The 16,689-nt window shown below is 37.3% G+C and overlaps 1 protein-coding gene across 2 annotated transcripts in view; it reads right to left on the bottom strand.

Moving 5' to 3' along the window:
* The window catches only part of LOC125724451 (uncharacterized), a 39,700-nt gene extending 24,384 nt beyond the window's left edge, over positions 1 to 15,316 (bottom strand). For both annotated transcript variants that reach the window (XM_049001142.1, XM_049001143.1), the window contains exon 1: positions 14,533 to 15,316. The gene's annotated coding sequence lies outside the window, so the exon portion shown is untranslated. The remainder of the gene's footprint in view (positions 1 to 14,532) is intronic.
* Between the last annotated feature and the right edge of the window lie 1,373 nt (positions 15,317 to 16,689).

Raw genomic sequence — 16,689 nt, 5'->3', positions numbered from 1 at the left:
GTATAATGATTGTTGAATGAAAATTAATTTATTACGAAATACAATTTAAATATTACACTAATAAACATTACGTTAATAAGACGATATCCTTTATGAAATTCATTTAAAAAATAAAGACACATTAATTATAGAAATATTTATTTATAAATATATTTATTAACAACATAAGAACTATACAAACGAGAGGAGGCCATTCGGCCCATCAAGCTCGCTTGGGGAGAACTAAACTAATAGCTCAGAGTTGTTAAAATCTTATCTAGCTCTGATTTAAAGGAACCCAAGGATTCAGCTTGCACTACGTTATCAGGAAGACCATTCCATACTCTGACTACGCGCTGTGTAAAGAAGTGTTTCCTTAAATCCAGTTTGAAATGTTCTCCCGCTAATTTCCACCTATGGCCACGAGTTTGTGTATTTGAACTAATGCTGAAGTAACTATTTGGTTGAACAGCATCCAAACCTGTTAGAATCTTATATACCTGGATCATGTCCCCCCTCAGTCTACTTTGCTTGAGACTGAACAGATTTAGCTCAAGTAACCTTTCCTCATATGACATTCCTCTAAGACCAGGAATCATTTTTGTGGCCCTACGCTGCACCTTTTCTAAGGCCACAATGTCCTTTTTAAGATATGGTGACCAAACCTGCACACAATATTCTAGGTGAGGTCTCACCAAGGAATGATATAATCATAGCATTACCTCCCTTGACTTAAACTCCACACACCTGGAGATATACCCCAACATCCTATTGGCCTTTTTTATTGCTTCCCCACACTGGCGAGAATGGGACATGGAAGCATTAACATACACACCAAGGTCTTTTTCATGATCAGCTACCTTTATTTCAGTGGGACCCATAAAATACCTGTACTTTATATTTCTGCTCCCTTCATGGAGTACCTTACATTTATCGACGTTAAATTTCATCTGCCAGGTATCGGCCCAGTCACTAATTAAATCAAGATCCCGCTGTAGCTGCTGAGCCACTAATTCAGTATCTGATGCGAATGATAGGGACCCACCTTGGTGTCATCTGCAAATTTCACCAGTTTACTGTATATATTGGTATCTATATCATTTATGTAAATTATAAACTATAGTGGTCCTAAAATCGAACCCTGCGGTACCCCACTATGGACGCAGGCCCACTGTGACATTGTGCCTCTTATAACTACTCGCTGTTTCCTATCTGTTAACCAGTTATCAATCCAGGTCACTACGGTACCTAAAATACCTGTCGCTTTGAGTTTAAGTAGGAGCCTCTTGTGGGGGACAACATCAAAAACCTTTTGGAAATCCAAGTAGATGACATCATAGGCCTTCTTATCATCAACTTCCTGAGTAGCTTCCTCAAAAAACTCCAACAGATTTGTTAAACAGGATCTACCTCTCCTAAATCCATGCTGGCTATCCCACAAAATGTTATTGGAGTCCAGGTAATCTACCATTTTCTCTTTGATTATAGCCTCCATAACTTTACCAGTTATACAAGTTAGACTGATTGGCCTATAGTTTGACAAATTACTTCTATCCCCTTTTTTGAAAATGGGCATTATGTTGGCATGCTTCCAATCAGAAGGTACTACACCTTCAGATAAGGATTTTTGAAACAGTAAAGTTAACGGTCGGCAAATAAAATCCCTCATCTCTTTTAACACTATAGGTAAGATGCCATCAGGGCCCTGTGATTTATTTATTTTGAGCTTAGCTAGGCTTTGCAAAAACATCAGCTTCAGTTATATATATATATTAGTTACAGACGATGCTGGATCAGTAATAAGAACTGGTAAGTTACTAATGTCCTCAACAGTGAATACCCGTGCAAAACTATCATTGAACTCATTTACTATATCTCCTTACTATATTTTGAGTATTATTGCCTTAGGTCGTATAGTTACCCTGGAATGCAGCAATAGCTTGGTGTTTTCTTCTTCTCCTTTTAATGTTTGGCAGATTCTGCATATAAAAGTGATTTACATGCTTGTTAAATAAGTTGTGGGAAAGTCGAGATGCATGTTAATGCCAGGTGTGAGCGAACGTATTTAGCACTGCCCACTTGCGATCAGATCACCCAGGATGTGAAGGGGCTGTATGTTAGAATTTATGGTAGTGCAGAATGAGTCACTCGGTAGTAAACTGGATTCTGTACAAGACCTTTCTCCCTACAGCACCAAATAATCAGTTTGAATCCTGAGAGCAGCACTCATCTGATCAGTTATATTTCTGGTTAGTGTTAGAACCTCTGAAAGTTGGTTTAATTTTGGACTTTGACAACACATTTGCATGTGTCGCACATATTCTGAAAAAAATGTAAAATTTATTAGAAAGGGATTTAAAGATTTATTTAAAAGTGATTTATTAAATTTTTTCAGTGATAAAAGATGTTCTGCACAGATAAGGAAGCATCATGAAAAAGCACCATTTCATGCTTTAAAGATATCGATTAAACGTGCTGGTAAGAATGTTTGACTGAAAATGAAAAGCAGTATTTTAAGACATAGTATGAGATTCTAATCAGAGACACTTTTTGTCAAATTTCTCCTCACAGTCCACTAACTCTCTGTTGTGTGTGTGCGCTGAAGTAAAACCCGGTATTTATATGCAACCCCTGCTCTGTAAACGGGGAGAAGAAGAAATAAATAAAAACAGGAAGTGCCTCGGACTGAGCCACAAAATATTGTTCCAGCTAACCTGTGCTCACACACAGGACAGGGGGAGGGTAGACTGAGGAAGCAAAGAGGAAAAGAGGGGGTGAGATTATGTTGCATGGCTTGGCCTGAGCCACTTTATTTTCTTACCCATTAATGCAGAATTTCCCAACCCAGTCCTCAGGGAACACTAGACAGTCCACGTTTTTGCTTCCTCTCAGCAGACCTGTACCAGGTATTGGATGGGAGCTGGGAGGGAGCAAAAACGTGGACTGTCCAGGTTACTCGAGGACTAAGTTGGGAAACACTGCATTAAATCTATCCCATGGTCACAAACAAAAACCTTCAAATAATGAAGAATGTAGATACAAGTGTGAATGAAAAAAATAGGTTAAATAAATAAGTATTGTATTTTTACCTACATAGTGAACAAGCCACCACTAAACAAAACGAAAAAAACACATGTACAACAATGGCTTGGCTGCATTTTTTTTAGTTGAGCCCTCCCATCACATTGCCACCATGTCAAACCTCTTGACCCACAGTAAGCACTGTCCAATACCCTCCTCTACCCACCAGACACGCATTACGGAATTCAGCAGGTTATGGGTACTAAAAAATTAGCAAAATGAGCTTAGTTTAGTATTTTACACCAGCTTTTCGATACTATACAGGCATTTATTTACGCCCACAATTTGTTAAGCAGATTAATAGTATAACTAAATTATCAGAGGCATTTTATGACGCCCAAAAGCTAGCAAATTCAGCATATCCTTATGTTTATTAAACGTGTCAGACTTTAAACTGCGAAAAGTACCACCACACCACCGATGTCTTTTTACCTTGCTTATCCACAAGATCTGCTGTTTTAAAAGATATCGAGGCTGCTGAGCTGTTCCTTTCTCCACTGACACTTCAGTGTAAATCGCACTAAGACATACCAAACATAGTATACCAAAACAGCATGTGTTGTGCTCCGCTAACCTAATTTAATGAAGATTACTAAGTTTTGGGTGTCACAATGCGCATCTCATTAATATTTCAGCTGTACTACTAATCTGCAGTAAACTAGTAAACAGTGTACGTATTTAGTTAGATGGAAGCAATGATGAATCTGTATGAGGGGCCGTTAGGGACTTCATTCAGAATTACCATGCATATATATGTGAAACCATGCATAAACATATATGAAACCAAAATCCTTCACACAGTACACTGAAAGTTGCACACACAAGTGAAAGCACTTACATAGACTACTGAAAGACTCTCACATTATATGAGAGTGTTTCAGTTGATTAACAACTGAAGATGGAAACATTCACATACACAACTGAAAAGCTCTGAAGCACTAGTGAAACCTTCCACACATACCACAGAAATGCTTTCACACAAACAACTGAAAAGCTCTCACAAACACTAGTGAATCCATACAGGGAATAATAATACCTTAATAAGGCAAGCACACCCTTTCAAATAGCAATAAACCTTTAATCCTTCATATCCCGTTAATAATTTTCAGTACATCAGGTTTGTTTTACAGACTGCTTGTGAGTGATCCCCACCAACTTTGGATTCTCTGTGTTCTCTGTCAGTTCTGCATACCACCTGCTCTTGTCTGAGTGCATGTTTATGGATCTCATTAGGTACTCCAGTTACGGTGGGTTGACCACACACGTCCCTTCATATCAGACTGAACCAAAGCTATAAGCATACCAAGATATCATGTCACTGGATAGCAGCAATTTCGCCAGATTTTTTTAGTCAGCATAATCATTGAAACCAGTTACCACTAAAAAAAAAAACAACCACTGTCATTAGTTGCAAATAGACAATACGGTTTGATGCACGGTTGAAAATACTGTGTATGCACAAATGTGCGAGATACAATTCAGACACATGGTACAATTCAGGTAGTTATACCTTAGATCTGTACAACATTAACAAACCAACAGACTATCCTACTGATTGGCCAAATAATATCACGTGTTTCTATCACAGGTTATATTTCAGGCGTGACAGATTAGAAAAAAAACTATTCAATGTGAGAATTATTAGTAAGAGGACATAAAACTTTACCATCCCTATCATTCGCATCAGAAGTAGATCATGGAGATCTTCAAAATAAATCACGATATATGACAGCATTTATAAACAAATTATTTAAAAATCATGTGCGCTGTGATGATTTACAACACCAACCCATTAAACCTGTAACATTTAAATATTTAATAAATATTACAGGGTTAATGAGTAACAACAATTATAAACCATTGTGGGAATTTAAGATAAGGTAGGTCACTTAATACCCATACGTTTCAGACAATACATATATCTTTGTGATTCTAGTCACTGTCCTTTCTGTTGGCAGTTAACTATTGTCATGCTACAAATACATTCAATCTACACTATACACCACAGCAGAAAGTCAGAAAAAAGACTGGACTACAGATTACACTGGGCAACAAATTGGAACTTTTTTTCTGTTTCAGAAATAAAAAGTTGTGTTCCTAATGGAGTTTTTGCTGAATTCAAATCTGACGTAAGTTTCTTTCTAGCACATACAGTTTTTAAGAAAAACTAAAATGAAATTTTGTATAGTCAATCTATAAATAGTAATGCATTTTCACTGGCTTACACATCTGGAAACACTGCACAACAATTTTTTTTGAAAAACTTTGCTGATTGAGACAGCTACCTGGCGGGTATGCACAAATAATTTTGGTTTTGCTGCATCACCTAGGAACTCAGAAATAGACAGTAAACTCTTTACCAGCAATAACGTATTTAATCATGTTTATGTTTCTTATACACTATTAAATTCAACATAATTAGAAGTGTTTTGCTCTTGATTTTCATTTGTATTCAATGTCAGGTACATCACGTTGCAGTGTTAAAGAGCAGTCAGCAGAAATGTTCGCACCTGGTGACATCAAACGCCATTCCAAGTCTCGAACCCAACAATTTGGCTTTTACTTTTGACAGACCCAAATCTCTGACCAGATTGTTTAATTCTGACTGTGTTAAGAGATGTGTATCACCAGATGAGCACGATTCAAAATCCGGATCAACGTCCCTACCAGTTCCCTGCAGTGTAGTTTCTTCATCTGGTTAATTTAAGGTACATTACTCTAGTGGTTTTGGACCTGAAAGACTGTGGTCATGTGGCATGGGTCTCATTGCTGAAAACAGATTAGGGTATTCAATTGACTACTTGTCAATTGACATTACTTGCCAGACACATTAGTCAAACAGAAGCAACAGTCCATCACATGGTCTTTCTGTTTTTGCCATATCATTGGGACAGCAAACGACATTGTCTTTCGAGTGCCTCTGAGGCAGGGTCTCAAACAGACAGCACGTCGCACAACAAATGTGAGGCGCCCATTACTGGTCTTGATCACTGATTTTACAGCTGTACAGATGATATGCTTTCTACACGAGAGCAGTTATTGAGCATCTGTGAGGCGCAAGCAAATATTTGCAACAAATACAGCAGAATGTTGACAAGACATATTGAACAACACCAATAGTCCTGCAAATGTCTATAGCATCTACCTTACTTGTCCCACTGCTACGGAGGCAATGCTATATTCTGAAACAATACATAAACATTATCAGTTCTATATCAACCCAATGAGCAGCATCTGTGTATGCAAGCCACTTTTATAGCCTGCTGAGACGGTGTCAAGCTGGCTCCGGCCTACCCAGGCTGTAAATTTCCACAGAAGTTTCCAACTGTTCTCAGACTGTCCAAAACATTGTTGATAGGTCTCTTATAGAAATGTAAATTTTTGGACACAAATATGACAAAAATACATGACAAAACTGAAGATTTCGATATGTGAAGCGCAAATTTGGATGTGATTTTCATAATCAACAGCCAAAAATCTATAAGGAACACCCAACAGTGTTCAAGAAACAAAAACTTTGTTGTGCAGTGTTATATACAAACAGCTTTTATGCCCTCTCTGATCAGACTGAAAATAAAGATGCATAGCAGATTTGAAGAAAGGATGCCTGATGAAGTCTGGAAATACCAGCATTTATAAGATTCTTCACTAAGGGAATATAAAGACTCCAAGATGGCTACACACCTAAATAAAAAGTTCATAACATACACCTATACCCTTGCTTTAGTGTTGTTATAGATCTGGGGCCTGTTGCGCAAAACAGCTTGAGTATGAGACTTAAGGTTTAATTTCTCCTTAGCGGAGGAATTTAATGGTGTTGCAGAGAATCCCATGAAAGGTTTCCAAAGTCATGGAAAAACTCAAAGGGATTTACTGCATTGAAAGATACTTTGCAGCAGTAAAATTGTGGTTTCCATGGAGCATCCCTGCTTGTAAAACCTGTTATTGCCCCCAGACCTAATTTCGTTGGCTGAAATGTTGACAAACATACCGCCTGACATTGCACACGATAACAACAAAAACGTAATTAAAGTGCGCATTAATGTGAGTGACGAAATTAAAAAAGTTGGATTTGATCCCTACTGCATCCTTATCCGATGAAAATGTGGACTGTTTCCCCTGGTGTATTGTGTTCACTACGAGTAGGTACTTTTCGCTTGATTGAGAACTACTGAGTGGGGCATACAACAATAAACTTTGCTGAATAGTTGATGACAAGCACTAGTACCAACTTGGAAGATACGCAAAAGTACTGGGAAAATAAGTAGTGGAGGAAAAACTGAGCAGAATGAATTATTGTTGTATTTCAGTTACATTATTTGAATTTTTGCATGCATCTCCATATTTTTGTATCAGAAAATTTGATTGATAACCGATGTACTTCTGTCTAATATTGCCAGTACAGCAGTGAAACTTGCCAGGGTTTAATTAACGGGATAACATTACATTGGTTTTTTTGTTCTGCAAATTCGAAAGATGTCTGATTTAATAATGAAATATAAACACGTGTAGGCCATATAAATAAAATCATATATTGACTCAGTCAGATAAAATCAACCGCTCACCATTAATCATATCCACTGGGTGTTCAGTCGCAGAATGTTTCTTGGGATTCATTCATTTATCGCCATAAATTCAGTCATTTTGCAGCTACGATAAGTACCTTAAATTGTTTTCCTTACTTTGGCTGTTAAGGTCTTTTGTGCAACCATTTAATCAACTTTAAGGGGATCCTTAGTGTCACGATCAGTCGCGGGGAGAGCGGTGATCGTGCGGGCAGGCATGCAAAAAGCAGGCGAGACAGGCGAAATCGGGGCAAACTACGGGGTTTTATTGGGGAAAAGGCACCAAGAAACATTTACCACAACAAACTACATTGAATCCACAACTAACTACAATGACGGACAAGGGGAACAGGTCAGACCAGGACTTAAATACACAGACTAATCAAAGGAAGCGGACACAGCAGGAGACGATCAGGGAAGCACACGTGGGTAATCAGGGGGCGTGGCACACACGAGGAGCGGACGAGCTGGGCATGACACTTAGGTATAAGACCAAGATGAGGAGAAAAACTTAAATACTTAAGTGAACATTTTAAGGAAACCTTAACTCGGACTTTAAGGTAAATCTTAACTTAAGCTGTTATGTGCAACAGTCCCCTAAATTTTTAATTTAGTTTTAAATGAGTAGCACGGTGGCATAGTATGGTGCTTTTTGCAAGCTGATATGGCCCTGCTCACTAGCAGGACCAAAAGCATGACCAAAGTTGGTTGCATCACTACCATAAGAACATAAGTTTGTAAAGGAGAGGAGGCCATTCGGCCCATCAAGCTTGTTTGGGGAGAATTCAACTAATAGCTCAGAGTTGTTAAAATCTTATCTAGCTCTGATGTAAATGAACCTAAGGTTATAGCTTACACTACATTAACAGGAAGAATATTTCACACTCTAACTACTCACTGTGTAAAGTAGTGTTTTCTGAAATCCAGTTTAAAATGTTCTCCCGCTATTTTCCACCTAGGGCCAAGAGTTCTTGTATTTTAGCAAATATTGAAATAATTATTGATGAACAGCATCCAGACCTGTTAGAGTCTTGTATACTTGGGTCATGTCTCCCCTTAGTCTACTTTGCTCAAGGCTGAACAGATTCATCTCCACTAACCTCTCCACATAAGACATTCCACCAAGACCAGGAAAGATTCTTGTAGCCCTGTGCTGAACCCATTCTAAGGCAGCAATAAGCATAAGATAACCAAATCTGCACACAATATTCTATGAGAGGTCTTACCTCTCCCTTGATTTAAACTCCACACACCTAGAGTATCATAACCCAGCATCTTACTGGCCTTTTTAATAGCTTCCACATACTGATGAGAGTAGGACATGGAAGAATATATGCATGCATACATACATACATATACACCAAGGTCTAAATCGGCTACCTTTATTTCAGGGGTAACCATGAAATATTGGAAATGTATATTTCTGCTACCTGCATGGATTACCTTACATTTGTTAACAGTTGTAAATTTTATCCGCCAGGTTATTTGCCAAGTCACTAATTAAATCAAGAATCCAATGTACCCTCTATGCCACTAATTCAGTGTCTGCAACATCACCCATCCTTGGGTAAATTGAAACAATTTGCTGTACAAACTAGAGGTGTAAATTACAGCTTTCCTAACGATACAATACAATATCGATTCCTTAAGCCAAAGGTTCAATTTTTTTTGATACCTCAGAAATTCCCAAGATACGATACGATTCAGTTCGATACTTGGGTTAGTAGTCAAATGATGAAATTTCACACAATCCTTTACATTTCAATGAATTAAAAAAGGCAAATATAATTAGCATTTTATCATATTTCATTGGGAACTGTAAACAAAATCTAGTGTAGTCAAGTATGTCTCATAAAACAAGCAAAATAAAGTGTAATAAGGTAAAAATAAAAAAACATTGCATGGACAGACATGTAGAGGAAGATTAACATGACTGACTTCTACGGTCAGTAATCTTCTTTGAGAGGGTTTTTTAAAAAGAAAAATTAAATGGTCAACGTGTTCAGGAGATTGTGTGCTCTGAATGTAGCGCCCTGTCACCTGCCATACTAAACAAATGCTCTGAAGGTACGCTAGCTTGTAAGCTACTTATAAAATGACCAAGTTGAAATGATCTGCCTACTATAAAAATGTCTCTTTCTCAGCTCACTTTTCGAAGGGAAGATAATGTAGTTTTAATGAATAGTACGCAAATGCCGCTCCGCATTTCCCTTTTTCGGAATAGCAACGTTAAACTGACAAATGAGGCCTCTTACTTGGTCCAGCTCCCCCATTCATTTTTATACCCTTTCTTAAGTTTAGTAGAAATAAACTGGAGGTGACCTGGTCACTTGCTGGAGTTTTGCAGCAGCTGGCACGGTTGAACGCGTCATCCATCCTCTATTTTTTTAAGCATACGATCTACCCACTCTACCTTTGCAATCGAAGTATTGGGCACCCCTGGTGTAGACCATGTATATTTCGGAGTGGATCATGAAAATAATACTGGAACCGGCGAGAAAAAAAAAAAACCGCTTGCATCGACATTTATGCGGTCACGTCCATGCATTGGATCGTTTGCCATTGAATCGATACAAATCGATGCATTGTTACACCCCTAGTAAAAAGTATAGTGTCGATATCATTTATGGAAATTAGGAAAAATAGTACTCTTAAAATCGAACCCTGAGGTACTCCACTATGAACGCAGGCCACAGAGAGAATGTGCCTCTAATAATTACCCGCTGCTTCCTGTTTGTTAACCAGTTTTCAATCCAAGCTGCTACAATTCCTAAAATCTCTGCTGCTTTGATCTTAAGCAGAAAATGTTTGTGGGACAACATCAAAAGCCTTCTGGAAATCTAAATAGATCACATCATAGACCTTTTAATGACCAATGAAGTCGTTTACATGCAGACTAAGAAAATCGAATTCTTGTGTTTATCCGACTAAAACCAGACTTTTGAAATATATGTAAACATTATCTGAATGAAAATCGAATCGAACTAAATCGAATTCCTCAAAATCAGACTAAGACACCCAGATAATGTGACTGGGAGTTGATTTACTGCATGTTTACGTTCAATCGGACTCAAACTGGCCTACGTTCTCTGTGCATGTTTCACAGTTCCCCACGGGAGTTGACCCAGGAAGTAACAGAAGAAGCCTGTACACAAAAGATTCACAGAGCATAGCTGATGTATGGTACCTACGAAATGTACTGCGTTGTAAAGTTGTTCAATTCACTGCTCAACTAAAGAACTCATGTCCTCTACAATACCTGTGCAAACCAATGATGAAACCCATTGAAACAACTATTTCAATTATAACACCCATACTGTTCTGCAGATTAGTGACTTCAACTTTTAGAGCTTTTTTGGTGTTAAAATATTGGAAGAAAATTTTTAACTTGGTTTTTGGTATGAACCGGTATACCGCTCAACACTAATCGTTTTCCTTTAACTTGATGGTACAATCAACATTTTTAATACATATTTAGCTCGATAGTGATACGTTTTACTCTTTACTGTTGCAGTTAATCTAATAAGAGGTTGGTTGTACTTTCAAGCTAAATGCATAAGTTCTCTTAATAATAATTAATAAAAACACACTTAAAAAAAAAAAAAATAATCTGTAAATATAATTCATGTGAACTCCTGCTGCAGTATGACAGCTATTGCCCGGTTAATTGTTAGCCATATCAGTCGATTACAACACATTACGTGGTATTTTGTGCATAAAAACACTGTAGTCCAGATAGCGGTTGGGCAGTACTGTGTGTATGATCAATTTAATGAGCCACAAATAAAATGCAAGAGGTAATACACAGTTCAAAACAGCTTTCAACTGTTCAAAAAGCCATGAAAAGTGATGCCTTTCATTGAGGCATCTACAAAAAATTGTTGCATTACTAGCACATAAATCAGTGCAGTATTCTGTTCTGTGCTGTTAGTTTCATTTACAAATAAAAATGAAATTTTCAGAATGTTCAAATGTTTTTAATCAAGGAGTTTAAGTACATGGTATTGAACCGGGTATGGAGAATCGTGTAATACAACTGGTATTGGTATCAACTATTAAATTTCCGGTACTGCGTCATCCCTACTCAAAACCCAGCAACGCCTTTACTGAAGCAACCCTTATATAGTGGAAAAACTAAATCGAGCTGAAACCATGCTGAAACTAGTCTCTTTGCAGTATGACTCGGTTCCTATATGCCAATGAAAAAGCACCAGTAGTTAGTACTGTTACCTCAGACCTCCTGGACTGGGGTTCACCTCTCTACCCGGGTTCAATGAGTGAGGATAGAGAGAAAGTTGCAGGACTTTGCTACAAAATGTCACAATGTAGTGCTGTTGGCTGTTTCTATGGTTCAAGTGCATTGAACAAGAGAAACCCAAAGATAAAATATCATTACTTTAGCTAAACAGTATATAAAACCAGTAACAAAAAATATTTGATGTTTATTTAATTAGATTAGTTTGGTAAGCAATTAGAGGGGCACCGATCCAATATTCAGGATCAGTATCGGCACCAAACCATACCTAATTAGAGACAGATTGGTTATCGGCCATATGTAACTGATCCACAACCAATACTTTCTTATTTAGTTTTCAGCAGTCTATAAAAAATTCTATTTCTTGATAAAATTATTTGTACAATCAATTGCATGTCAGCTCTTTCACATTTTAGATGTGTTTTTTGCAGCATTCAAGCTGAACACTAACTGCCACTCAGTTTTTTTTTTTAACCAGTGCACAGTGTTTTCTGCCAGTTGTGATGTCATGTGCACACCTTTTGCAGTACAAGAACCACAAGGACATCAAATACTGTTGTTCAGATATTAGAGTTAGATCGGCACTGAAGAAGTGGAATCAGTGCACCTCTTTGAGCAATATTTACAGTTCTCATTTAGTTTTTTTCCAATTTATTTTTGGATCATTTCACGTGACAGAAATGTTTTAGGCAGCAATAACCATTCCTTATGTACTGTAAGAACTTGATAGCAAAAATCCTATTTTTAATACAATGCCTATACTTCACTTCACAGATGTAACTTAAGAGCAGATTTGTTCGACAGCACTAATCCAGGTGTGGCTTCAAATTCTGCGTTTCATTTACCTTGGAAGTCAGAGCTGGGAATGATGTCACACCCGAGCTAACCATGTTCCAGAAGCCTGAAAGCCCTTTAGCAGTACCAGTTCTAGCCAGGTTATTGTTAGCCACTGTTAGCAATACCAGTTGATAACACAGCATTACATGGTATTTTGCAGATACAAATACTACAGCAACATGCCCTCAGAAAACGGTTGGATAGTACTGTGTGTACGACCGACTAAATTAGACACAGACAAGACACAAGTGGTAATAAACAATATATAACTACAGCTTTCACTTTTGTTGATGAAGGGTGCAGGCATCTTGAATTCTGAGGTCAGGGTTGTAGAGGTTCCTCTAACTTTCCGAATCGGAACTCCAACTTCAGATTAGTGTTTCAGTTGAAATTTAACCAGGAACATGGAAATTCTGACTTCCAAGTTAAAATGGCACACAGCAAAAGTACACAACTGCCTGGTGAAAAAAGTATGAACATTCAGAATTGTGAATGGTCCAGCACTACAACACGAGTACCACGGCACTGCATTCACAGGAAGTATGAACCTGGCCTTAGTGATGATTTCATATAGATTCACATGAAAACCATATGGGTTCTTTACATTAGGTTTAGCAACTTCATGATATCACGATACTGTTAGTTAATGCCATAGAACACTATGCATTTAATTGCTAAAACAATAAAGCTTAAAATATTTTCACAAAGGCATAAAACCATATTAATCCCATAGACTACTGGTTGCTATGTAAACTAAGATTGTTACATTAAAATAAAATGTCATCATTTAGTTTTTTTGTTAGAAACAGAGTGGCCATCAACAGTTACAAGTGTGGCTCTGCACTGCAGAGATCAAGATCACTGTTTTAAAACAAACTCAACATGGTGACTAAACATTTAATAACTATAAGTTTTGTCTGATTATATTACTGGAATAAAAACAAATTGAGTTTTAAAAACTCAATGGGAAAAAAAAAGAATCTGCTGTTTTGTATAAATGGGATACTTAGACACTACAGGGATGCACAAAAAATGTTAAACTTATATAGAGAAACTAGAATTGCAAAATATCTGGAGACTCAATTTCTTGTCAGCAATTTCAGACCTACTCTAGCATTAAGGATGCCATAAAATACTTGCTCATTTTTGGGAAAATACTATCAAACTTACATCGGAGACAACTACATGTAATTACTCTCATTGGAAAATTTTTGTACTTTTCCAATTTCCTAACAAATCATACGTTTCATCGAGTTCTTTATTCGAAATAACCTTTTCAGGTATCTCACCAAAATGTTGCCAATTAATTGGTTATACCAGAACTAGCTACGCATAACCATAATTTAAAATACCCTGGTGCTTTTGAAATGCATTGCATTTAACGTTTAATTCAAATTCATAGAAAGGGTCAGTCGAGGACTTTTACTTTCTAGAATCTTAATTTTCATGGCGGCAAACTGAATTAGTTCAGCGGATATTTTGATTTGACGTCTCGATGCAATTGTAAATAATGAGAAAGTAGAAATGGCAATGGTTATACATTGTGGTTTTAAATTCCAATGAGATATTTCAAACGGTACATTTCATTACCCGGTTCGGTTACTAGAACATCATGCATGCAGATCTCACTTTTTTCAAAATTAACAAATCAGACTTAACCGTTGCATTGTCTGCACCGTACTGATCAAATTTCACTAGTACATAAAAACGACTAACAAGAAAATACCAACTAGAACTTAACGCCAACATCCTATGTGAAACTTGATGATTTTTACAAGAAAGACAAAACTTGGCATATTGAAAAAGACTACTCACCTTCATATCACGTGTTTTTCAACAATTCTATGCTGTACTTTTTGTGCAGTGCGAAAAACGGGGAGAAGGGAAAGGGAGGGAGAGACTATTTGCATTCACATCTCTCTGTAGCTTGCTGCTCGCTGAACTACGTATACAAAGTGCGTAACATATACAGATATTTCAGTACTTATCATACGTTCTATGAATGTAAAAAGTCATGTACTGGCTTAAAAGAAAATTACCCAGTAAAGTCAGCCACAAGCTACCTGGAGGGGAAAAAAATACCACTGCCAACCAAGCTTGTCAAAATACGTGGCACATTAGCTGGACAAATACCTAATCTTGTGCGTTTAGTGCTCAAATTCCGGTTAGAAGAAGAAGGAAAAAAAACAACAACAACAACACTTTTAAAATAATAATTCAGAACATGGGAAGCAGAAAATTCCCCAGGTCCGTGTTTCACATTAAGTGAAAAGTAGTTCCAAAACCAAGGCCCTCTTTCAGCAGCCTCTCCTGCACTATTTTCAAGCCGTTAACAAAACGCAATTTCCGCTGGGATAGCAAATCGGCTAGCAGGCCGTTCGTCAGCACAAATAAGCAAAATGCCACGCGTACAATAATTTCCTTATTTTCCTTTTGGCTCCCAGGTTATACGGTGGTACTTTTCGTTCTATGAAGGAAAAATACTTTGCCAACCATTTGGATCCGAAGAGTCTCTAAACCTCTATATGCATTAATGTATTCGCATCCCTTCAGCTATTTCCGGACATTAGAATACTTCCGTATGGTACAGGTTCATGTGTCCCCTATGGTCGTGTTTCCCGTCTTTAGAATAGTTCCGGGTGCTATTCTTGTTCCTTCAAATTATGGCGTTCAACAAGCTTCTCTACGGAATGGGTAAACTACTGGACAGATTTATAAAACACAAAATATAACTTTACTTTTGTAAAACTGAAGTAGTTAAAAAATATATAATAATATAAGGTGACAGTTTTGTATAAGGAATAATTAATCTTTATTGCTACTTCTAGTGAAAAAGCTCATATCCTAAAAATAAGGCACCAATTCTTTTTTACAGCTCTTACAGAAATCTCTTGTGTTTCGCTGTTAATTCATTTTGCTCGCCATGCAGTTTGATCACAGTTTGTTGAAATTCCTGTCACACTGCACTGTTTGTAGATGTATTTTCTATTTAAATTGCATTTTGTTTTTTTGTCTTATTTACAAATGTCATTGTTGAACAAGAGTGAATTCTAAACAATTTATTTTAAATTTTTACAGTTTTTCTTCTACGTTAGCCAGACTAAGTATGTTCCGTGGACAATTATTATTGTGCATTCGTAGAGGAACAACATATCTAGATAAAATGACTACGTTTCAGGGACTTTTGAGGCCATTTTATTACATTCAAACTCCCCAGCAGACCCGCAATTCTTTGACGCTGCCCCTCAAAATGGCGGATGCCCTTGAAGAGGCACATTTCTAGCCGGAAACAACATAATTACCGTACTCCCTGTGTGTGTGGCTGTATGTCTTGCGCTATCGCTAGAAACGTGCTGACAACGATGGTTATGTGAATGGTTCTGTTACAATATCCGTATTGTTATACAGAATAATATATACCTAAAATGTAACATCGTAAACAGGGTCATCCGTGCAGTAACATACATTAACTATCCAATCAGTGGTAACTGTGTGTCAGGTGTCAAACATTATTGTATCTTCACCCACCTCCGAAAAGCTTCTATAGGTCAAGGTCGTGGGGGGCGGTGACTTGAAGCCGTGTTAATGTTGTCCGGAAATGATAAATTTGTTTTTGATAACTAAACATACGACAGTGAATTTTATTGTACGTTATAAACGTTTTACGAGTAATAAACTAAAAAAATACGCGTCTTCATCCCATGTAAACGTTTCTGTACCTTTATATGGATATTAAAGCTTCCTCGGTTACTTTCCAAATTGTATTCTTCCTGAGTCCTTGGTTATATTATGATGCAACGGTTGTCGACATAATAGTGTAATGTTCACTGGGAGTTGTATGAAATTTCCAGTTGTCAGCCGTGAGCCATCGCCAATGAAACATCACAGTACTCATTTATTTACTGTACAATATGCAACATGAAATCTGTCTTTTGGAAATTGGAATATATTATTTAATTACCAAGCTAAACA

The sequence above is a fragment of the Brienomyrus brachyistius genome, unplaced genomic scaffold, assembly GCF_023856365.1.
Source record: "Brienomyrus brachyistius isolate T26 unplaced genomic scaffold, BBRACH_0.4 scaffold56, whole genome shotgun sequence".
Taxonomy (NCBI): Eukaryota; Metazoa; Chordata; class Actinopteri; order Osteoglossiformes; family Mormyridae; genus Brienomyrus; species Brienomyrus brachyistius.
Note: the sequence above shows the minus strand (reverse complement) of the source record. Positions and strands in the feature narration are given on the sequence as shown.